Genomic DNA, 26,330 nt, shown 5'->3' on the forward strand with positions numbered 1-26,330 from the left:
CTGGTGTTTATCACAGATAAATATTTTTAGTGATGATAAAGTAATATAATCATGACTGAGTATAATACAAACTATCCATAAAGGTCCTTGGACACAAATGATAGACTAAATATAAATATTCTCCCGAAATCTCCTAGAAATAAAAGCAAAGTAATCTTTCTTAAATACATACTACATTATTTTTAGAGTAAGTATGTACTATAAGGTTATATGCTCCAAATTTTTAGCTTCATTTAGCATATATGTTTGGTTTCTTTCAATGAGAAATAAGGATTTCTTACTTATATATGAATATTCCTTATCTGCTTGACAAAGGCTCCCCAATTAAAAAAATTATGTAAACCTATAAATTATTGGTTTAGTGCATAACGTATTACATGATCAGATATTTGAATCAGCTTAAAATTTATAATGCTATAAACAATTGTAAGTGTATACATTAAATTTAATAAAATTAGAATAAAGTGTTATTTTTAATTCATATAATGATATTTAGATGTTAGGACAAATGCTGGTGTCTCCTGCCTTTGAAAGTCATCATCACTCCTGGTCCAGTATGGCCACCCTTAAGCTATCTCTAAAATCACCTTCCATGGGACTTTTAATGAGTAAAATTAAAAGTACTTATTTTTTTCACTGTTAATCAGGTTTTATCTTACTTACACGTCTTTATTTTAATTGGCAGAGATATTGCACAAAAAAATGTACTGAAATCTTAGACTCTCCAAGCTAGCGAACAGCAATAATGTAGCTACGGAAAGAGACAACTCTCTCTTTTAGATGGAACAAATAGTAGGGAGAATGTCACCTAAAGATTGCTACTGTTAGCTTTCATACCTTCTTTCTCACTAGTGTAATCTATGACATGTGGTATTTGGGAAATGCTATTCGAATTAATAAAATTGGAATGCAATGGTGAGAAATGGTGAAGCCAGGGGACCTAGAAACTGGTAGACATTCATCCTGGACCAGTTCTATCCCAGGGTTCAGGATTCCCCACTCTCATGAAGGCACATGACTGCAGCATGTGTCTTCTCTTCACTGACTAAATTATAGACCCCAGAACCAGCCATAGAAATTGGAACTATCTCTGCCTTTACAAATAATGCACCAGCTGGAGCATGATGTATATCTTCATTAACAAAATTGGGGCATGGTATTCAAGAGACTTTCCAATCACTGGTTCATTGTCTGTCAATTTCAATTTAGCCAGAGCTAGTTTTAGCTAGGGAGTAAATTGTATTATATTGGCAGGGAGCTTAGTGGTCGTGGTCATGCCAAAAGTCTTAATTAAGCATCAAAGAGCGATGTTATTTATATATGCTTTAAAAAATGTAGCTCAGGCTTCAGGCAAGTAACACTATGAATTTTCCTGAAGATCTTATAATTTATGACAAAATAAAAACAGTCCCTTGACTTTGAAAATAAATTTTTTACTGTTTTCTTTTTAAAATTATATTTTGTACATCGCAAGACCATGATATACAAAATAATTCATTAATCCACGGAGTCAATGGTTGATTTATTTTTTAAGAGAAATATTCAACTGAGATGAGCTCATTACAGAAAACATTTTCAGTGAACACCGAAATCAATTTTTTTAATGGTTTCCTGAGTAGTTTCCCTAAGGGTTTTATTACTATTCGTCCTCTTCTTTATGTAATTCAAGAAGTTCTTAACCTAGGGCCAATGAATGCTCTTAGTAGAACATGAATTCCCTGATATTGAATGTAAAATTTTGGATGTAGGAGTGTATAGGGCATAAAGAGATGAGGACTTTTGGGACTTTACAAAATGGATCCTATGGGAGCCATGACATTAATGTCAACTTGCACATAATGAGAATGCCCTTAAGGTGTGACTGGAATGCCTAACGTCATAGAAATGTCGGCCCCCATCTTCAGGAGCCGATGAGCATGAGAATCCCACCTTGTAAGGTCCATGTAAGCTGAATACCCTTAAGCTAACAGATGATGCTCAAGCCTGACTCGTAAGCATCATGGACAGGTGCACTAGAGCAGAGGACTCTGACCTTCTGACCCTTTGCAGCTGCTGCCTTGGGACCAACTGCACCACCAGTCAACAGAGCTTGCTTTGGAGATGCTAAGAACTTTCATTCCTTCACTCTGTCACATAAGACTCTGTACTTCCCCTCTCTGTGTGCTGTGTGTTAACCTGCATGGGTACCTGATCAGTTTGTCTGAGAAGGTTCCACTCAGTAACCCTGGCATTGTGGAAAGACACAAACATATCCAAGGGTGTTACTTCTGTAGCTGCTTTTCTTGCTCATGACAATGTCATAGATTTACTCTAATTCTCAAAGGTGTTATTTGTAATAACAATCAAAAATTAATAAACACTACTCTAAAATCTTTTCTAGGATATTTTAAGTATCTTTGTGGTTTTAATGAATACACTGACACCTTCAAAGTATATACCAAGGACATCACTCTAACCTGAGTAACAATTCTATAGAAACCCAAATGTAAATACAGAAAGCATTTACAATTCTCTTAATTCACTAATTCTACTATGTTTACTACCCCATCTTCTACCCAATCACTAAAATCACAAACGAAAAAACACAGATCTGCAACTCTTCCCCTCACCTCATGCACACATACATCAAGTTCAGTGTAGAATGATTTTTCTATGCATGACAAATGTACTTCTTTTTTTTTTCTTCGTCACTCTCACTTGTTTAAGTCTTAATATTTATCTGCCAGGACGAGTGCAATAGCTTACAAATTAGTTTCCCTGACTCTAATATTCTCTCTTAAATCCAATCTCTGTACACTTATCTAAATGTTATTTCCAAACTGCAAACCTGACCATGTCATTCCTTTGCTAATTACGCTTTTATGGCTGTTTTTATTCATAGGATAAGGTGAAATAAGTTGCTATGGCATTCAAAGCTCCCTATGAGCAGGCAGACCCCTGCCTCGGGTCTGCTGGTATGCCGCTATCCACAGTGCCCACCATACTATCTAAACAGCATTCTTTACCTAATTGCTTTCCATTCTATCTTTGCCTCTACCATAGCTTATATATACCAGATTTTTCTGTTACTTCAAACTAAAGGGTATTTCCTGAACACATTGATCTTTCTCTACTCCATATCCTTGCACATGATACTGACTCCTTGTACAGTGGTTTTCCTTGCTTGAGTAGCCTGGTTCAAACACCAAACATCATTTTCCAGATTCTCTTCCCTTAATAGCAGCAACTGGAAACATCATTACGTATCTTTTTCCTATGATTCCAAACAAACTAGGTCAAATCTTCACTACAGGTTTGACCTATACCTATATGTCAAACCTATACTACTTACAGTAAATAAAGTACCTGCTCTCTCTCCTAGTTAACTGAGAGGTTCTTGTGGATGACCTGATTTTTTTTTCATCTTTGTTTCAACAGTTTCAACAGGCCCACAGAAATGACTCAATAAGTGTTCTGAAATAATGGATGAAAATAGGTACATGCAACATACATGTATAATGGGAACCTTTCCCTGAGCAAACCTTAATTTTATCCTTCACAAAAGATGACCCAAGCCATCATCGCTTAGGTAGACATCTTGGATTCCTTCTCAGATGTGTCACTCAAATAGACATTAATTACCAAACCCAAAATTCATATCTTCCTTGCGATCATGTAAACATGCTCATGTATTTTTCCTCAAATTTTACCAAACTAAAGCAAAGACAAAACTATAATGATCTGCAGTTTGCAACCTACCTTCAATTCCAGCTCATTTTTAAAAGATATTGATATCACATACACAAACACACACACATATACACGTGCACACATATATGGAAAAAGAGATGGGAAGAAGATCATTATTTTTATTTCTATTTGCTTTTTTTTTTAATTTGGAGGATTTTGCGAATTTTATTCAGGGATAGGGAAATCCAGTTAAATTTTGCAAAGTCAACAATTATGGGAAACAAATTTGTAGTAATGCATTTTGGTTATTTTTTTAAATATCCAGGCAATTTACTGACATACAAAATACATTTAATATGTACGCTTATCAGGAGAAACTATTTTCTGACCTCTATTTCTTATCAGACACTTTCCTGAACTTTTAAATAGCATTTTCATTTTCTATGTACTCAGCAGTAATTCTCAGAGTAAAGCACATTACATTTAAAACTTACCTTTCATTCTCAGTTTTCATTTTGGGGAGAAACACGTGGTTTTAAATTAGAATGTATGACAGTAGTTAGAAAACCTATCGATACTGACAAAAAATAGTAATAAGAGAAAGTTGATTTTCCCATCTATCATGTTTGAACACAATCCAGTTCGTAAGATTTTCTTTTCCTAAGGACAACTACCCAGGTTTTACACTGATACATTCTGAAAACGTAAACTGAAGTTGGGCATTTACAGCCCTATACAAAGTATCTAATTCCTGTAGCACCCAGGGCAAAGCCTCCTTTGAGATTTGCATAATCCATCACTGGTAAAGGATCACTCAGAGGCAGAAGCTGTAGGAACCCACTGTGAAGGCACTTCTCATTCACTGTGAATTCTGAACTTTGTTTAGATTTAATAATAAAATGGCATTAAAACATTATTACCATGTCTAGAAACATCTTAAAATTACATGTCTATGAAATTATGTCATATATACGAATTTGACTAAGCTAATATTTATTAATTTGGTTTATTTAGTAAACATTTCTTGGGTTCCTGTTCTATGCCAAACACTGAGCTATGTCTTAGTATTTCAAAGGTTAATATGAGATAGAGTCTATGTTCCAGAATCACAAATGCTAATAAAGGAAGATGTTTTTAATTTTATACACACACACATACACACACACACACACACACACACCAAAGTGTGCTAATGTGGCAGTTAAAGTACATAATAAGTCCATCATGAATTCTTATTAAATAAGCACAGGGCAAATTTTAAAATATTTTCATCATATATAATGAAAGTATTGAAGTCTCAAAGGTAGACAATGGATTCACTTACGTTTGACAGGAAATTGAATAACACTGTATCAATCAGACACTATTGAAAAGAGCATTCCAAGTAGAGAGAAGATTCTGTGGATAGATAAGAGAAAGGTAAAGATGTTATTTTTGGAAAAGTATATACAAAGTAGAGTGATGGAAGGTGGGGCTGAGTGTGAGGCAGTGGGCAAATAAGTGTGATTTCATGTAAAAAAGAAATATTTGAGGTTAATTCTTACTGGATGTGGTGGGGGAAGTCATTGTGTTCCATATAGATGTTAAAAATTTAATTATTTAACAAAAAGAAAACCGCGTACTTTAAGCATGGAAATGACATGTTTATATTTGTATTGGAGAGAAATTATTCAACCATTGTATGGAGAGTTGTCTGAAGAAAGGAGGGAGCAAAAACAGAAATAAAAACTAGACCTTCTTCAGAAGTCGAGCCTGGACGTAACAGCTTAAAGCAATAGGATAAGAATGAAGGTAAAGGTGAAATCCAATAGTCTTATTGACTAATTGGATATACCATCACAAATACATTTGTTATTTAACTGGATTTACCACCATCAATAATTATGCTTCTTTTATTATTTTCCACAAAGTTAAACTCACAGGCTTTGAGATTTTTAGAATAGATCCTCCCTCACCCCATAAATAAATAAAATAATGTAAAAAGAGAAGGATATAAGAAAACTGTGAATGTTACTGTGTAATGGTTGAAATGTAACTGACCATGATGCCTAGGCTACATAATGAAGAACAAGAAACTAAGAGAAGTCTAAAAGTTTGAGATAAAGAAGTGAAAAAAGAACTGGAAGCTCCAGTGCATTAAAAGAAATAATAGAATAAAAACAAAGACATGAAGAACTGTCAGGGTGGAAATTTGTGCTCATATATTGAGATATTTTTATTTAATTTCTCAGTGGTGGAGAATCCCAGGTGATAATAAAATAAGAGTAATATAAGAGTAATAAAAATACCAGGAATAGAAAATCAATAAAATGGACAGCTAGATTCATGGATGTAGCATCCAGGTAGACTTTGAAAACCTTATGGATATGGCACAAATTGAATAGAACACCTTGAACCTGATGCCAAAATGCTCAGTGAAAATGGAATAATGTGGAATCAGAAGATGGCTCTGGCAAAGAAGCATAAAGGTAACCTGATCCTCAAAACAGGAAGGCACTTGATGCAGAGTGGAAATGAAATAAGGACTTTGGGGAATAATAACACAGAATGTCTATTAAGAGAATGCTGTGGGTCAGGTGATGTGATAAACTTCGCACGGTATAGTTTTGCTCTCTGGGATTTCCTGTTTCCTATGCTGTGGACAAATAAAGGTATTTCATGTAATAAAAAAATATGTGGAGTTAATTCTTACTCTATGTGGTGGGGGAAGTCATTGTACTCTATGCATTCCAACTTCCTTTGTATTGTATTCTAACCCCGCCAGACGCAGACCGGTCCCAGTCCATGGCCTGTTAGGAACCGGGTTGCACAGCAGGAGGTAAGTGGCAGGCTAGCAAGCAGAGCTTCATCTGTATTTTCAGCCCCTCCCCCAAGCCAGCATCACTGCCTCAGCTCCACCTCAGATCCAGGATTAGATTCTCATTGGAGCACCAGTCCCTGTGTAGTAAAAAGGTTGAAAACTGCTGGTTTAGAACAGAGCCTTATGGGTATGAGATTCCTCCAGAGGACAAGTAAAGTAATGAGGCTGTGTCAGATAATACTTGGAGAAAACAGGAGTGAGAGATAGCAATAGATTAGGCAGCATTAGGGTTCTGACTTGAGTGATATCTGATATCTGACTTGAGTGATACCATTCTACATGCTGATGTACATCAATGAAAACAGAGAGGGAGAGAAGAGAGAGGGGAGAAGAGAGGAGAGAAAGAATATGAATCAGTATCAGGTCCCATCCACCGTTAGGAATTTGGCAATGTTTACTGTCAGTGAGTTAATCACAGAAATGATCTTTACTGTTGATTTCAGTAACAACACACAGGAAAATATTGACTCTGAATCATCTGTCCCTCAGGTAGCAATTAATTAAGTGGACATATAGGTGGACAAAGGGAATGCACTTACTAGTCTGTCTTTTTTTTTTCGTATTTTTAATTTTTTAAAGATTTTATAGATGTGTTCTGTAACCTTCTTTCATTTGAATTAAAATATATTGGTGAAATAGTTGAAGAATTATTTGCCCTGCCGAAGTATCCTAAGTATTCTTCTAACTCCTACTTGAAATGACTGATGATTGCTTGAAATAATCTTTGAGAATCAAGGGACAATGAGCAGATTTTAACAAAACTCTTTATCAGAAATGAAATAGTTCTGGCTAATCTATACCACAGTGTTATTGTGTCCACTTTAGGATGTCAAAAACAATCTAAAATCTATATCTATATCTGTATCTATATCTATATCTATATCTATATCTATATCTATATCTATATCTATATCTATATCTATCTATATCTATATCTTAGTACTCATTGCTACAAGAACAATGTGTCATTCATTCACTCAAGATTTATGCTAAGTAAGAAATACAATAGTAGAAAAAGAACACAAGAGCAATGACAACAAAGCGTACCTAAAACAAGAGGTAGTCTGAAATATCTTTCCCCGTCATATTGTTACACAAACGGCCTTTAAATATAATTCCTTCCTGTTTCTGAATCATTGTGTGATATAAACAAAAGTCGCTCAAGTCAGAAACTCTTGATTCCAGTATTTTCTCTTCTCTTATCGAGCAATGTGACTGTGGGCAAATCTTATTCTTACTCCAGACTCTCCTTTCCTTTTTGGTAATATTAGGAGTTGGGCCGATGACTTTCCAAGTTATTTCAAGTCACTTCACTGTGATTATTAATTGAACATAAGAAGGAAGGGCAGAATGAGATAGATGTTAGAGACAAATCATATAGCAAGAGGAATAATTAAATATTTTTCATTGATGACTTAAATATTTTTAAGTCATCAATAAGATGACTTAAAATTAACTTTCATATTTTTTAAAAAAACTCAAAGCATGTAGGGTAAAAACTGTTTCTTTAAGAATTAGAGTTAAAGAAATAATACAGTTGAGCAAAAAAGATAAATTTGGGGGATTTGGGAGAGCTTTTATTTACACTCTGACCAAAATACTTCCATCCCTCTTATGGGTCTTTCAAATCATTTTGCATTTCAGTTCCTAGAGCTCTCTCTCACTGCTAAATGGTGACACCACAATTCTTGTTGTTTACTGTTCAGAAAAGTGGATGGGATCAATGAGATGATATTTATCAAGTGCTTTGAGCTCCTTGGAAAGTACGATTATATAAATATCATATACTGCACCCAAATATATAGAAGAGAATTGCCCCAGACTTCAAATTCTTCAGGGAGTTACCCACATAATGGAATCTGTCTCAATGAAATTGAGATTAGTGAAAAACAAGTGATATTGGAAAGTTTGTAGTGTCATGCCAAGGTCCTATCTGTACCGATAAAACATGACTTTCATATCCACATTCTATTTACAACTAGAACTAAATAGAAGTGCCTGTGATAGGTTTGTGTTATGACACTAGGAAGCTAGTATACCTATTTTTAATAACATGAACAAAATTAAAAATGTGGTTCTTTATGTATAGTTTGGAGTAAAACATATGATTAATAACAAATCTGAGTAAGTTGTCTCCTTTTAAAGAAACAAGTACATCAATCATTTTTCTTTTTTTAGGCAAGGCAACCCTTGGTTGATCTCACAGATTGCAAGGACCTTGTCAGCTTACAATCCCTTATTTTTTTAATTTTTTATGCCTACAGCACTTGGTATTCCTAGGTGGTCTTCCATCCAAGTACTAACCAGGCCCGATCCTGCTTAGCTTCCGAGATCAGACAGGATTGGGTTTGTTCAGGGTGGCATGGCCATAAAGACACATCAATCATTTTTATCTATTCCAAAGTCTCACAAGATGCTAAGTATTAAAGACAGTAATTAATTAATTAAGCTAATATTAATTGAGTATAGGTACCTGTTATTTACTAAGAATACGCTGCTAAGCAAGAAATAGATGGCTTCTGCCTACACTGAATTCTAAAACTACGTAACACATGTAGTCAAATGGGAAATGAGAATAGTTTCTTTTTCTTTCTTTATAACCTGAGTACCTTACAGGTTATGCATGCAGTAGGAATGAGAGCTCCAGGATCTTAGATGGAATGAGCTCGTTCTGCTCATCTTGAAAGCTCTCACAACAAGAGAAATGTTCAACAAGAGACATAAAAGAATTCAAATTTTAATCAGCACAGATCCTTAAAGGGTTAGGTCAAGCTTGCAAAGGTGCTCTATTAGAGCAAATGCAGGAGCTTCTGCCTCAGATACATCTGGAGCAGCATTTGATTGTTGAGTTTCCAAATTTGCATGGCATGCAAGTGAGAATGGGAGAAGCACATTATACAATTTACGAAGAGGCACAGAGTGACCTTCACATTCCATTTAGATTACAGAACCTCATGGTGAATTTTCTTGTTTTCTAAATTGATGAAAGTCTCTAGTCCATCCCTCCGAGAGCAGCTACTTTTTTTGTTTCCCAGAGCATCAGATGAAAAAGGGATTAAAGAACTGCAGAATAAAGACAACTTTGTTGTGAGCTAAAAATGCCCTCAGGAATGATGCATGGTACCCCAGAGGGAGCAAGAAATGGAAAGTTTCTTCCTTTTGAAATAACGGCTAGCTCTATGGAGATGGAACAAAGGCTGACAAATCCTTTTCCTGACGGAAGGAAAGATATATAAGTACATGATTGGTTTGGTTACATTCATTTAAAATTTATTCATAAAATTATTCAATCTTTTTTTCGACAAATATATATTGAGAACTTACAAGCAAAGCCCTGTTGTAAACTGCAGAGGTAAAGTTGTTAAAACAACAGATAAGATTCCTATGCACATGTATCTTCCTTTCTAGCAGATAAAAGACATTAAACAAGAAAACAAATGAATAAGGAAACTTCAGCTGGTGATTAGTTCTCTGAAAGGAATACATTTAAAGTGTGTAACATTTGGAAATATTTTATATGAAGTGGCTAGAAAAGCCTCTTGGAGGAAATGAACTAAATGACAGGAACGAACCAAGTGAATATGTGGGGATAGGTCCTTTCACACAGAAGAACAGTGAGTGCAAAGGTCCTGAGGCGGGTGACATTTGGTAAGATCAGATGTCCACTAAACGCCAGTGTGACCAGAGCCTCGTGAACGAAAGAGAGGTTTGTCTGAAATGGAAACTGAGAGTTGAGCAGGGGCCAAGCAGTAGAGAAATTCAGGACTTGAAAAAATGATTTGCATCTTTTAAAAAATCATTTCATAAACCTGTGGCTGGCCGAATAATGGCTAAAGGATGACTTGGCTTAATACTCAGATTGTGTTACTTTATATGACAAAGGAGAATTAAGGTTGCTAATTGGCTGATCTTAAAATAGGGAGTTTATCCTGCATTACTTAGGTGAGCTCAATGTAATTACAAGGGCTCAATAGTAGAAGCAGAAGGCAGAATAGTCACTGTCAGAGTGATGGAGCTTGACAAAGACTTGCTATTCCACTGCTGACTTTGAAAATTGAAAGGATCCAAGACGCCCCAAATGTAGATGGCCTCTAGGAGCTGGGAAAAAAAAAAGAAGGAAACAGATTCTCCTTTAGAGCTTCCAGAAAGAATGCAGTTTGGCTGACACCTGGCTTTTAGCCCAGTGAGACTCATTTTGGACTTCTGAGCTTTGAACTATAAGATAATAAATTGGTGTTGCTTTAAGTCACTGATTTTGTGATATTGTGTTACAGAAGCAATAGGAAGCTACGGTAAAGCCAAAGGAAGGTTTTAAGTCAAGGAGTAGCTAAATTTTACTTAAATGTTAACACATCATTCTGACTGCTTCTTGAAAAATAAATTATAAGGATGCAAAAGTAGAAAAGACAATTTGGAGCTACTGCAGTAGACCAGATGTAAGAAAATGTAGTTATAATAGGGTAGGATCCTTGGAGAAAAAGAAAAAACTTTCAGACAAAAACACAGCTTACAACTTTTTGAGGAACTGGAGTTTGGTGAGGAAAAATAGAGAAATCAACCCAAGACTTCTGAATGGAACATTTTGGAGGATAAGGAAATTATATGTTGAGTCTGACAATAGCAAGGATAATTTGTGAGAAATTCCTTTTTTTTTAAATATTAACTTTGAGATTTGTATTGCAGATATACAAATTTGAAATTTAGAAGATTAGAGCAAGAAAAATAAATGTGTTAATAATCTGCAAAAAGATACCTTTGTGTTACGGTACTGAATTAAATCACTCTTCAAAGGAAGTATTAGGACTCTGTTGGATTCCTGAGTACTAACGTATCTTCAATTAGTGAGACACAACATAGGATTAACATATACGATGGCTTAAATTTACAAAGCTTGTAAATACCATGGTTTTTCCATATGTTGAGTCAAATCTAAATATCCACTGGTGATCTGTACCCCTCTTCTATTGGTGCATGCAAAGGTAAACTGAGAGGTTTAATAAGTATACACTTAAGCCTTTGCTTTTATTAGTGGTAACTCTGCAACTTTAATGGTAGAATCATGATAGTCTTGAAAAAGCCGTGGTCTGAGCCTTTTATGGAAAAGTGAGCAATTTAAAAAATGCTTGAATTCAAAGAGGTTAAGCAAACTGAAACTTGAGAATTAGTCAATAAAATAGAAATTAGAGAATTAAGGTCTGGATGCAAATATAGTCTTTGGGTCACAAAGATATTCCCTGAAACATTTAACTAGGACTCCCAAGCTTTTTGGTGTTAAGACTACCTCCTATATGATAATATGGAAAGGATTAAAAAATGAAATGATGAGATATCAAAAAGAAAATGACTGATCTTAAGATCTTGTAATGGATTAACCTTGCCTGTGGTGTTTTACTCTGTTATTGTGCTCTTGGGCTCTGTGACTGCCTTTGAGTTTGTGTACATAACACTTTGTATCTGGAACACAGACCTAATTTAACCCTCTTACTATTTATTTCAAATCCATAAAGTGTTTGCAGGATCCCTTTGTATTATAGTGTCAACATGGAACTAGAGTAATATCCAAAAAAGATGCAAGAGCTGGCAATATAACTGTGATTGAAGTTCTAGGTCATATAATATGTAAAAAAAAAAAAAAAAAAAAAAAAAAAAAATAAATGGCAATGCTTCTTTGGAAAAATAAAGGCAATGGACCAATTACACACACACACACGAGAAGAGAGAGAGAGAGAGAGAGAATGATTTGATTTGGAAATCCACAACTCTCAAGATCTACTAGATGAGTCAACAAGCTGGAGACTCAGAAAAGCTGATGATTTAATTCCAGTCTGAGTTTGAAGGCCTGAGAAACATGAGAGCTGATGGTATAGGCCAGGAGGCTTGACACTCAGGAAGAGTTGATGCTTCAGTTTGAGTCTGAACACAGGGAAAAAAGCCAATGTCTCAGTTCAAAGGCAGTCAGGCAGGAAGAATTCTCTTATATTCAGGGGAAGGTCACCCTGTTTGTTTAATTTAAGCCTTCAACTGATTGGATGAGTCTCACCCATTTTAGGGAGGCAACCTGCTTTCTTCAGTCTTCCGATTTAAATGTTAATCTCATCCAAAAACACTTTAGATGTACCCAGAATAATATTTGACCAAATATCTGGGCACCCTGTGGCTCAGTTGACACATAAAATTAACCATCATCATGGGGATGTTGTAAAACCAACTGAGACAATCATAAAGAGTAAAGGAAGGTAAGTGGGGTGGGCAGGAATTAGTCCAAATAAATTCAGAGACAGTGAGAGCCAATGCTGAGTGCAGCTTTTACCTGTTCACAGTTTATGGTACAGAAACAGTATTTAAGAGTATAAACTCTGTGGTCAGGAACATGTGAACTAAATATTGGAAGACCTGGTTAACAGTGGGCATTTCATAAACTACTCTGAACCACATTTTTCTTATGTGTGAATTGGGAAATGTAATATCTGCCTCATGAGATTGTTAGAATAAACATGATGATGTATGTAAAGTGCTTAGCACGATTATCATAGTTCTGAAAAACAAATGTTTGTATGCTGTGAGAAGTTGTATCAATACCATTGATTTGTATGAGCAGACTGGATCTCTTATACAAGCCCAGAAGAAGGAAAAATTCATTTCGTCGAATGCCGTCTCATGACTGGCCTTATTTTCATTTTAAAGGATTTGTTCTCATATTTCTTCTCTTTTTAGAAGTTGTACATTTTTGTAGAAATCAACAGTCTACAACAGACAGATATCACCAAAACACTACAGCTCACATATTCCTGTAAAGCTTTGCTGATCCGCCCAGCATTTATTATGTATCTGATTACGTGGGGTAAGTAATCCTTCTATTACATTTACAATTAAAGTAACTGCTTTGGTCTGATAATGTCACAGAGGCTTTATAGCACAGGAAGGGCATGAGCTGGAGAATGATGGAGACTGATATCACGGGATGGAAGAGAATTAGAATGATATGTCCCATGTCCTTTCTCGTGGTCTACTAAGTAGTGATTTGCTAACATCATAGAGTAATCATTTCCCTTTATTCTAAATGAGAAATTTAGTAGAAATACAAAATGAAGGGTTTTAAAAATCAATTGTTTGTGACCAATGTTATATATGCAGAGTGATCTTATCTTTTTCTTTTTTCAAAAAGTGGCATTTGCTGCATTCTTACTGGGGTTGAGGCCATGAACTAGGTTTCTCTTGTGGCCAACTCTGATTTGGCACCATAGAAGGAAGGGAACTCTGGTTGATGTAGTTCCAAGTATAACAAAGGTGACAGAGCACAGTCCACTATCCCACACCAGGTCAGACTTGGAGAGTAAGAACACAGCCATGAAGGAATGTAGGTTCATCCATTTTTAAGTGAGGGACTGGTAGATACTGAGTCCCCAATGCCATAGATACGGAGGGGAGACAGATCCCTGAAAGCCATCAAGAACTGCTGAGGCTGAAAGAGTTGATTATTTGGAAGTCAGGATTGATAATCAGATGAGATCAAGGTCAAAGATAGACTCAAGACACACATACACATACACTATCCCACAGACTTGCCAATAGCTGGGAAAGCTTTTGTTGCAGTAGTCAGCCAAGAGACTTCCTTGAGGCTGTGTCATGCATGCACATGACTTCTTTCTCTTGAGTACACTGCTAAGCATGAGCTTGCCAAGCATTTTTTTATTGTTGCTGCAATAGAGTCCACCTAAGGGTGGAGGAAGCTTGGTGATGAAATTTAGAAAGGAATAGGACTAAATATAAATCACAAATTTGAATGAAACAAAATTGTTGTATTGAAATAAGCTACCTTAAATTAGCAAGATACATTTTCCCAAAACTAAGCAGAAGCAGGGTCTCCCGAGATAATGTGAGTTCTAAAGGAAGTGAATACTTTGAAGAAATAAATCTATGAGTTTATACTTTTTCAATCACTATGCAAACTCCTTGAGGCCATGTCATAAATGCTGCATGGACATGACCTCTTTCCCTTGAGTATACTGCTGAGCATGAGCTTGCCAATCTTATCACCCACCTTCTTTAGGCTTCTAAGCTGCACTCATAAGGACCAGGCTCTGAAACTAAATCTGTTTTCCCAGCCCCAATCTTATGCATTTCCGGTCCTTTTTCTCCTCAAAGTCTGGTGCCACTATATTTCCTCCATGCTTTGCCCCAGAGTCTGTTCTCAATATGACATTTACAGAAGCCAAAAGAATGTTTTCTTTCAATGGTTTACATTTCAATGACTGACACTAAGTCTCTTTAAATATCTGCTCAGTTTGGAGCCTTTCCATTGGCTTAAAACTTCTCTTAGACAAAATGGAAACTGATTTTATCTTAAATATGGGTAAAATGCTGTTCCATGTTCACAGAGAATAAGAAGCGTAGAAAAGCATTTGCCACAAGAATTCTGCAAAGGAAATTATCAAAAAGAGCAATTCTAAAACCTTACAGAGGAGACCCTATTAAAATTTTCTACAAATATTTAGGTCAAGGGTTATACGATGAAGCATAATTTGAGCTTATGGAAGAAATGAACACCTAATGTGCAAGAATAGAAACATTCCAATCACGCAAGTCCACTGATTTGCTCCCATGGGTCCTGAAAAAACTCTTGTTCATGCTTCAAGCAGATTGTTAAAGAGATCCAAATAGAACCACTCAGGTACTGTCTAATTTGGAATATCATAGTTGTAAACATTGCACTAATCTAAACTCTAAAAATATGCCAGATCTCCAGTATCAATGTCTGTTTTTATAAAAAGGTAATGATATAGAATATGAAAAAATTAAATCAATAGTATACCAAATTATGTCATGTGTTGTCTTTTTTTTTTTTTTTTTTAATCTAGATCTACTTGTAGATCAATAAATGTTGCAATGGTGTTGTTTTAAAAAACATCAAATTCTATTTGCTATTGCTAAGTTTTTCCTCTTGAAATAAAAACCAAGCAAACTGAAAGAAAACATAGTTGTAGTAGCACCTGGGGAAAATACATTGATATATTTCCTTCAAATAATGCTACCCAAGTTGATAGATAAGATCTGTCTAGAAGAAATAGATACAAATTATTAAATAGTTGAATTATTGATCTTTAAGAAAAGTTGTGAAAATAATTTTGGATGAACATGAATTTGGGTGATCTTTATTCTAACCAAAGAATGTCCAGTTGTGAATCATCCCTTATCAGACCCATTTCCTGTTGGAAAAAATAATTATTTGTTTATGTTCTATAATCTGAAGGATGATTGGGAGGCTGTTACTTCCAAAAATATCTCTTATTAACAGCTACCTTTATGCTTGAAATACTACCACAAATATATTCCTTTGGCTAAAACGTCACCCTCTCTTTACAAAAAAATAAATAATTATAATAAAAACATGGATAATTACCTTTCGCTGAACATTGATTATGGGCCAGGCATTCTGTTAAATGTCAAGTGTATCATTTCATATAATCATTAGAGCAAAACTATGAGGAAAGTATTAATATTATCTTCATTTGGCAGACGATAAAACTAAAGCTTAAAAATGTTAAATAACTTATCAGAGGTCACACAGCTAAATAGTGGTGAAACTTTATGGGCCAATTCTTTGAGATTATTTTTATTTCTTACATGCATATTTGTCTTTTGGTGTGAGTACCCTTTCTGCTTGAGTGTCTATTTATTCCTCAATATGAAGCGTTTTATCATTATCACAGACAAGTCAACTCCCTATGTTGGCCCTTGTTACCTCTATAATAGTACACGTTATTTTTATTAAAAAAAATTTTTTTAATTCTGATATCCCTCACCAGGTTACATTTTGTGATAACAGTGAACCTGTATTTTTATAGGTGTTTTTGTTGTTGTTGTTATTATTGTTATTATTATTATTATTATTATTATTATTACTGTTCTTAGCATTCCAATCATTAAACTCAATTCAATCTTCAATTTGCTGTTCCATAAATGTCTTCTGGATGAAATTATGTAAAATTAAATTAATATTTTCTTATAAGGGATCATGCTGCTTTCTTTTATAACTGATGAAATCTAAGGTAGCATGAAAAACTTGAACGTCGAGGAGATCTAATAGGTATAAGACTCAGTCATAGAAATAGAAAAGGTGAAAAGGGTATAGGACTCCTTTGTGGCTTTACCTGGGACAGATCCGCTTCCTGCGGACAGATCGAAATGTCCTGACAGAGAAATTGAGGTGGTGATGACAGAATGCTTGGAGCCTTCGGTTCCTGTTGGCAGACTGAATCCTCATGTTTACATCATTTCAACCTGAAATCTGAACAAACAATATTCAAGGTTGACAAAAATAAATCTGCAAGGACAAAAACAGCAGGGGAGAGGAAATGAGGGAAATGAAATTTTGTCAGCTGTAAAATAAATGCATAACTAATAAATAACACTCCAGACCAGGGGTCGGCAAATACTTTCTGTAGAGTCACATGGTACATATGTTTGGTCTGTGGACCACACAGTCTCTGTCATAACGCTACGACTCTGCTAGTGTTGTGTGAAAGCAGCCATAGACAATACAAAAACAAATGAATACAGCTGTGTTTAGCAAAATTTTATCAAAACAGGTGGCTATCAGATTAACTGCACTTTGCTGTCTCCTGCTGAAAATTCAGAGACCTATAAGATGAAACCTAAGCCCATAGTGGAATAAGCTCAGAAACAGTCCAATTTAGACCTAAGAGTGGTAGAAGGGTTCAGAAATTGCCACAAACAGCCGTCTGACGTAATCTTATGAAAATAAGATGTGTAGGCCTATAACTTATCTGGTGAAATTTTAAACTTTTTGCTCTTCTCTCTGTAAATCTAACCACTAACAATTCCTTGGCAGTAGATTATTTAATTGAGTTCATTTGTTTCTGGCTTATGCAGTATTTCTTCAGTTTCAATAACTGTGAACCTGTAAAACCTCAAAGTCATCTTATAAACTGCTTCCACGAATGTTACTCAGCTAATCATCATCCTAATAATGTCAGTAGCCTCAAGCTGTTAACTCAAACCACTTTTTGTCTTCTTAAAATTCTTGCATCTTATCATTATCTTTCTTATTGCCATCAGCAAGCACACTTACTCTCTCCTAATTATTTGATCTGCAGTGACAGAAAGGATGAGTTGCTATCTGTTAAATTTGCTCAGTATGTTCTATAGTTGCTAGGTGATACCAGCCAGGACTGGCCTAAAATACTTAATAATCTTCAGATTAAATTTTCTTGTTACTTTTTCTTGAAGCAGCACAAGGCACCTGGACCAGAGTGATTTAGACTGCATTTTATAAAACTCCTTGGATTAAAGAAACATTCTGATTGGTGCACAGATTAATGTAAAGGGTAGATTAATTTTTGTGAACTACTAGTTCAGCTGAAGCAGCTGCTCATATTTTAAACCGCTAACATCATCATATTCTACCACACGGAAGTATGGTTTTCTTAAGAATGAAGATATCCAAAAGAGAAACTAATAAGGCATATCTAAGCAGGGTGTTTGGTAATCATGAGATAACACTCTGGAGGGATTAGAAGCATGAGGCTGCATTTCTGTCAAATTATTAGCTCATGATAACCCTTTCCTCCTTGTCACACCTCACTGCATAATTCCTATCCAATTAAAAGTGACATTTTCTGGTGATGCTAGCAATTTAGCTGCATGCTTTTTTTTTTTTTCTTCTTTTTTTAGAACTCCTTGGAAGACTGATCACTGAAAAAATTGAAGATGTCTTTGTTCCTCAGACGCTCTCGTACTTAGTGAGGAAAAATTGTCTGGAATGTGTTAGATGGGGCCTGGCTATTGAACAGGAGAATCTGTACTCCTGTTGTCTGATCCAAGGCCTCAACATGGTCTTCTCCATTTGTTCCTTTTCAGCAACGGCCTTGGAGAAGTACCCACCTGATTTTAAGAAATTCCATTCCATTGAAATTAATTAGGTTGATCTGTGGTGAGAGAAGTTTACTGTAGATATTGACTTTTTAAAAATGACTTTTTAAAAATTTTTCTAAGTCATAGAAAAATTATCCATTGTACCTTTGTGAACTTTGTTACAAAAATAACTGTGATGATTATACGTGTATATGTATATATATGTGCATATATGCACACACATATATTCATAGTGACATAAAAGACATTTGTAAAGCTATCCTACCATTCTAATGCAGCTTTTTAATTTTTAGTTTTATATAATGACATTCAGTTCTTAGCAACATGCTAGCATACACGTTAAATGACAGAAATGCTCCATAAATGTCATTTTCATATACTTTTATTCGCCTAATATTATGTCAGACATTTCCATGTTTCTATATTGTTTCCATGATGATGCGTTTACTTCCTAGGTTATATTCTGACTTTGCTGAGGTTCCAAAATTTACTAAAACATTTTTCCATTTTCCACTTTCTTTTCCTCTCATTAATGAAGCTAACATGAACATAATTTTAAACAAAGGTTTAATTTTCCTTGTCTCAGATTATTTCTGCAAGATAAATTTCTTAGCATAGTATTTCTAAACTTAAATTAAAGACTCTTGCTATTTACTGGCCATATTGCTTTCTGTAGTGCTGGATCTGGCTCTACCACCAGCACAGTGAACTCAACAGACCACAGAAGGATCCATCACTGCCCTGGCCTTGAGAAGAGAGTTAACCCATCACTTCATCTCCCCCCACATCACCACCACTACTACCAAATTGGTTCTGACAACTGATTTATGACCTTTTCTGACAACTATGCTTTCCTCCTGCTATGGATCCCCAGTTAGGTGTTCCAGCTGGTACATTTTTCTGTCTGATGATTTCTTGGCCAATAGTCTTTCTGCTCTAATTTTGTGCATCACTTATTACTCTAATAGATCTTGGTAAGAGACTACCCCAGGGCTCCTGCCAAAACCTGAACTTCATCATATGTTTGCCTTTTCTCTGTGGTTTTAACCCTTTATGGGAACAGCGCTCAAAAGCTGAAAGTGATTCTTCTGGCACAACTGTCACGAGAACGAGCCAGACACAGAGCTGTGGTAATGGTGTATTCTTGCAGGCCCTCATGACCAGTTGCTGATGTGACTCAGAATGAACAAAGTGATACAAATCATAAAAATTGTACCAAAAGAACTCCACTGGAAATTATTTCTTCGTGTTAAAATTGCCAACATTTCATCAAACTAAAACGATTAATACCAAGAAGGAAATACTACAGGCTATGAGAGAAATTTGAAAATAAGTATAATAAGATATTAAAATATCTTGAAAATACTTTCATCTCATCAAAATCGACAAATATCTTCTGAATAAAAATTACAAGTGAATTTTATAATTTATCTTTGGACAGTTCTGAAGAAATAGGTATGCATTTAAATTCTAATTTAAATAGTGCAAGGATCTATAAATAAATGTATACAGTGTATTTTCATTGCTAAATAGAAAGAATTTTAAGTAATATTACCTAATAGATACCATTCAGATTTTTTAACAGATAATTATATTCAGATGACAGATAATTATATTCTTCGCTTTATTTGCTTTTTATAGTAAATGTCCTTTTTTATGAGACATACACACTTTTTTTTTTTATTGTGGTAAAGTATGTACCAGATTTACCATTAAGTATTTCTTAGTGTACAATTCAGTGGTGTTATATACATTCACAATGTTGTATAACGTTCCCCACCATCCATCTCCAGAACTTTTTCAACATCCCAAATAGAAGCTCTGTACCCATTCAATGCCATGTTTCCCCTTGCCCAGCCCCCCGATAACTGCTCCTGTACTCTGTCTCTGTAAGTCTGCATATTGTAAGTACGTCATATGAATGGAATCACATTTTCCCTTTTTTGGTTGGTTTATTTCATTTAGCACAATGTTTTCAAGATTCACCCATGTTGTAGCATGTGTTAGAAATGTCTTTTTTTTAAGGCTCAATATCATACCCTTGTATGTATGTAGTACCATATTTTGTTTATCCATTCATTTGTTAATGGACATTCATTTGGGTTATTTCTACCTCTTGACTGTGAGTAATGCTGCTATAAAAACAGGTGTACGAGTATCTGTTTGAGTGTGTACTTTCAATGATTTGGGGTATATATCTAGAGAAGTGGAATTAACGGGTCATATGGTAATTCTGTAACTTTTTGAGGAACCAGCTGTTCCCATCAATAGCTGCACTAGCATTGTACATTCCCAGCAGCAATGAGCAAAGGTTCTGATTTTCCACATCCTCACCAACACTTGTTATTTTTAGTTGGTTTTTGTTGTTGTTGTTATAGCCATTTTAAAAGATGTACAGTAGTAAGACCTATGCATTTTAAAACCCTTTATTTCTTATCGTAATTTGTGGCTTACATTACCTACAACATTCATATTTAAAAATACTCTAAATATTGTCTTCTTTGGGGGTTTAAGTATTTAACCCCAGAAAGACTGCTAGTGTGAAACAGGTTATATTATCCAACTGGTTCTAGAAAAATGGTAAATAATAGTTTATTATAGCTAAACTTATAATGTAATCACGGGGATACCAATTTTATCAAATCATTGGCCATTTCTTTAGGTTCTTTTATGTGGAGTGATAACCCCGCAGAATGTGAAAACATCCCCTTATGAGGTGGATTGGGAGGGCCCTGAGAAAAAAGCAGACTTCTTCAGATTGGTAAGTGGCAGGTTTAATAAGCAAGGGCGCCTACTGACAAGGCTTGTCTGGCTGCAAGAGCAGTGGATCTCTGCTCCCATCTACCACATCTTAAAAGTTTATATACAGGCCTTAACTGGGGTTGTTCACATACACAGGAGGCCCTAACTAGGTTTATCACGTATTCAGTACCTATAGCCTCAACACCGCAATATCTATCTCAAGGTTATATCCTTTGGGACAGCTCTTGGGAACAGGGAAGACAGGCAAAATGCACATCCAAGCACAGGGGAGGAGGTGGGGAGCCTCCAAATGCCTAGGTCCAGCTGCAGGTCAAACCAGTGCTCATGTCTGCTTGATGACCTTCCCCAGAACACTGGGTGTGTGTGTGCATGCATGTGCATGTGTGTATAAAATGATTTTTAAGTGTCTGTCAATTATGTAGAAAATGCAGTATTATTTATCATTTATCTATGGTTTATTATATTTCTAAATGTGTTCTGTCCTTATCAATTCAGGAATATTGGCACTAAGAAGGTTTATTTCCTTGTGCCTGTATTTATCAGTAATCCGTATTTCTCTAATGTAGATTTTATGTCCTAGTTCTTTCTCATTCTTGCTTCTGTAAATAGGTCTAATAAAAATACATTCCAACTCTCTCATTAATTCAGTAATGCAAGACTGTTTCCAATCCTCTGCGCCTCAAAAGAAAAGAAAGCTTCTTCTAAGAGAAAATCAAGGAAGTTTTGAAACAATCTTTTTTAATTAAAAATTAGTTTTTAATTTCAAGATTGTGTGCATGCTTGAAGATCCTGAACTATCTTTGTATAAGCCGAATTCTGCACTGACACTTTTGGAGGAACTATATAATATGGTAGAGCATGACAGGTATATATACACAGTCATGAGAAAAATATTAGCTCATACAGTAAAAATTAGGAAAGACACTGAATAAATTCTCATTCTCAGATTAAATGCTAACAAAAATCTACCAAAACTACAAGTCAATGGATTTATTATTTTTAAATAAAAATTCAAATGACTCACAAGTTTTAGGACGTTGAGATACAGATAGTTTAGGCAGTCATACAAAAATACAAAATCTTGCTGGTTTATAATGTATAAGCCATGAAATAGTTCATCAGTAACTGTCATTTAAAAGCAACACTTATATACAGAAGGAAGATATCAAATAGGTTGCATCTCACCAACAATTTCGATCAAATGTTCCATGGGAGAGGCACTACAACTAAAGCATAGTCACTTTTCTCCTCTCTTTGCAAATATGTTCCTTCCTGCAACAGCCTGTTCTCCAGATTGCCCAGGCTTACTAAACCTATGCCCCACTAATGTGACTCAGCCAAACTCATGTGCTTAATGAGACAGAGAGAGAGAGAGAGAGGAGAGAAAGCCAGGATCAGAGATCCTTTGTAACTTTCACATCCTTCAGGGATATGGTATTATAAAAAAATTCTAGATATGGAGTCCAAAGACTTGAGTTCGAGTTTTAAAATTGCTAATAACTAGCTTGTGACTTGAAGCAGATGACAAAGTATTTGAAATTAATTTAATTTGCTGAGGAATGCTACTATGCCTATATATCACACCTTCCCCATTCAGGTTTTTCCACAAAAAAATATAATTTCCTTTGGTTATCTTTTATCTTATATATTCCTTTTCTTATATTCTTAGAAGCTGCTTTTTGGTCCAGCCAGCTACTTTTAGCTTTTCTCTTCCTTTCCATATGCTCCTCTAAAAGACACCCTCTAACTTACTTGGTTCTTTCATAAACAATCTATTTGCTTGCTTTAACTAAAAACAATAGCTCGTACTTGAGGGAACACATTCTCTGCACCCTTTCTAATTAGAGGTGCAGCAATCTCTCATACGCCTTAATATGAAAACTGGAAGACACAGTGGACATTTTCCTCAATTCCTTTGTGCTGCACCAAGACCACTACTCATCTAGCTTGTATATAAACCCAATGTCTGATGAAGCACACGCCATCTTGCTATAGCAATCATTTTCCCCCTTTGTGTAGTCATGTTAATCTTCCAGACACTGCTTCTCAGTCATAGAAAACCTAAATTATATAATCAATCCTTTTTTCTTTAATCCTACCCACTTTTCTGTAATGAACCCATCTATTCCCATGGTTTTATGTATATAAAATTTACATACATACACAGACAGAGAGGGAGAGAGAATTTATTCTTCATATTTTAACTTGAACAGCCCACAGATTCTTCTAATTCGATGAGTTCAAGATATTACTTTTCATCTTGTACTTTCACACTGCCTCACAATTGCCCAGTCTACTGTCCCTAAAATATTTCATCCTTGAAGAATTGTGTCACTATTCACTCAGCTTCTCAGATCATAAACCTAGAACACAAGCTTGACTAATATGTGACAGACAGATAGATATCCCTAAAATGCATTCTTTCCTCTTTCCATAGAATGCAATAATAGCTAAACATCTGGCCATCCAGCTAGAGAATGTATTTCTCAGCCTTCTTTGTAATCAACTGTTGCCCAGGTGATTAAGTTCTCACCATTAGAATTTGAGCTGAAGCTGTAAATACAATATCAGTAACAGAGTGACATCTTCCACTTGCATACAGTTAGTTTTGTTATGTTGCCTTGCATATTCTTTCTTTTCCCTTCCTGTAGGCTAGAATGTAGACATGTAACTCAGCATCGAACATACAGATGATGACACCTACCTATCGGGAACAGTAGAATAACAAGGGAATAGTGGAATAACAAGAAGGAAGAATTTGGGTCTAGGAAAGACACCGTGGAAACGAGCCACTCTGCTAACCTGGGCCGGCCAGAATACAACATGTCTGAAAAATAAACTCATCTTATTTAAGTCTCTGTATTTTGTAGTCTCTTTGTTGCAGCAGCTCGGACTTTGCCTAATTAATACAACTCACAGGTTTCTTTAATGAATCTTTCTCATTTCTTTAATGAATCTTTCCCATTTTAGCTTCCACATTAATCTGAAATAGGACTTTTTTTTTTTTAATTTCAATTACCCCTCAGTCATTTTCTTGCTTCACACAAGCTTGCTGCAATTAAATCCCTTATTTTCTCCTGTCTGGAATATATCATTGGATCACATTTGGATACTTTGCCTAACTTGTTTTCTAAAAATGCAGTATAATCATCAGCCAACGTCCTCTCTCCAACTCTAAAGAATCATCTTTCTATATAATCCTCATTTTCTCCAGAATAAAATTTAAACTCCTAGACAGGACATGCAAGCTCCTTCATAATGTGTCTTGAATTCACCTTTTCAATATTTTCTCAAGTACACCATACTCTATCATAATAAAATCATATTTTCCTAAAATGCTCCGTCTTGTCACTTATATATATATATGCCTATATATACTATTTCCCTAACTGTAACTGTTATGCTCAGTGAAATCTTATTTACTCTTTAAAAATCAGCCCAAATATATACTATCTTTTAACCCTTCAACTGTTCCAGAAAATATATTTTTTCTCTCATGTGCTTCATCAAACTGACTTATCACATTGTATTTTAGTTTACCCCGTCTTGGTTCTAGATCCAACATAATAAATTATGTGAGGGAAGAAACTATATCTTCTATAATCTTGTAGGCTAAATATCTAGGATAATAAGTACCTGTCTCTGTAAGTGCTTTTATTGTTTGTACTTACAAATAAAAATGCAAGCACCTAGAAGCCTACCAAGAGCCACAGATAAAATTAATATGAAGCCTATGATTAAAATTCAGATAAATCAAGCTAATAGGTTGTTAACCACATCGATTAAAAGAAGAATATTTAAAAATATTTAGAAAGAGATAAAGTAGGACTCACACTCATTGTACAGACTTCTTGAAATGTATTATTATAAATAAGGAGATAACAAGTAATAAAAATTGGGACCACAACTCCATATGCCTCATCTCCTAATAACAAGAATCATTTCCTTCTAATGCAGTAAATAAAATAGCATTTACTGCAATATTCAATGAACTATGGAATCTGAAATGAAATCAGAAACTTAATTTTGTTCTTTTATCTACTTAGGCCTATTAGTGAAAATTAAATTTCAAGTTAATAGCTACAACATGAAAGCACATGATTTCCACAAAATAGAGTAAAAGGGTAATTTAGTATGTAAGTAGAATAGAAGCATTTTCAATGAATAATGGTAAAGGAGGTCAAATATATAATGACAGAAGGAGATCTAACTTTGGGTGATGAACACACAATGCAATATACAGATGATGTAGTATTGAATTATACACTTCAAACCTATATAATTTTATTAACCAATGTTGCCCCAGTAAATTTAATTTAAAAAAAAATAAAAATGTATTGTACCATACACAACGAAACATATTTTTCCATTGTAATTTATATTTTAAGGTTCCTTTTATAAACAATTAAATTTAAGGGAAAATCTGCCATTGGTAGTAATTTGAAACTCCACGAAGACATGGAAAAGGTACCAGTTCATATGTTTTTGGTTCTAATAATCAAGTATCCAGCTAAAATGAACTTGAAAATTGCTAAAATTCATTTTAGCAGATAATAAGAAGGCTGGGGCAGGTACACCAGGTTGGCTCGGGCACTCAGTGAGTGTAATCAATGACCTGCCCTTTTCCATCTTCTCTTCCAACCATTCTCAGTACTTCATCTTACTTCTTAAATCTATTCCATCAAGATATGTGACAGCTGTTCCAGTTTCTGGTATCTTATATAGATTCTACAAAATCTGGGCAAAGAAGATGAACATATACTTCTATGTTTTTGTTTTTATTTGTTTTAATTAGAGAAAAATATTCTTAGTAGATCCTCAGTGTTCATTTCCTCCTGTATCATTGACCAGGAGTGGTTAATATGCCTATGTCATAAAACCATAGAAGACTGAGAATGTATCTGGCATTTTCAGCCCCTATATTGGGCAGCGAGCTTCATCACATCTTGTGCATATTTCTACACTTGCACTTATTCCATTATGCATTTCTGCTCCTCTAGACTGTAGGCTTATCGATGAAAATTATTTTATTTGAATTTATATCCTTAATATTTCAATACATTCCCTTTCGACAAGTGAAAGAGAGAAGAAAGGAAGAGAAGGAGGGAGGGCGGGAGAAAGGGAGAGAGGGAGGGAAGGAGAG

The 26,330-nt window shown here is 35.1% G+C and overlaps 1 pseudogene; it reads right to left on the reverse strand.

Moving 5' to 3' along the window:
• Positions 1 to 8,784: 8,784 nt before the first annotated feature.
• On the reverse strand, positions 8,785 to 8,903 carry LOC120591318 (uncharacterized; annotated as a pseudogene).
• Positions 8,904 to 26,330: the final 17,427 nt, after the last annotated feature.

This window comes from Pteropus medius, unplaced genomic scaffold (assembly GCF_902729225.1).
Source record: "Pteropus medius unplaced genomic scaffold, Ma_sr-lr_union100, whole genome shotgun sequence".
NCBI classification, from domain to species: Eukaryota; Metazoa; Chordata; class Mammalia; order Chiroptera; family Pteropodidae; genus Pteropus; species Pteropus medius.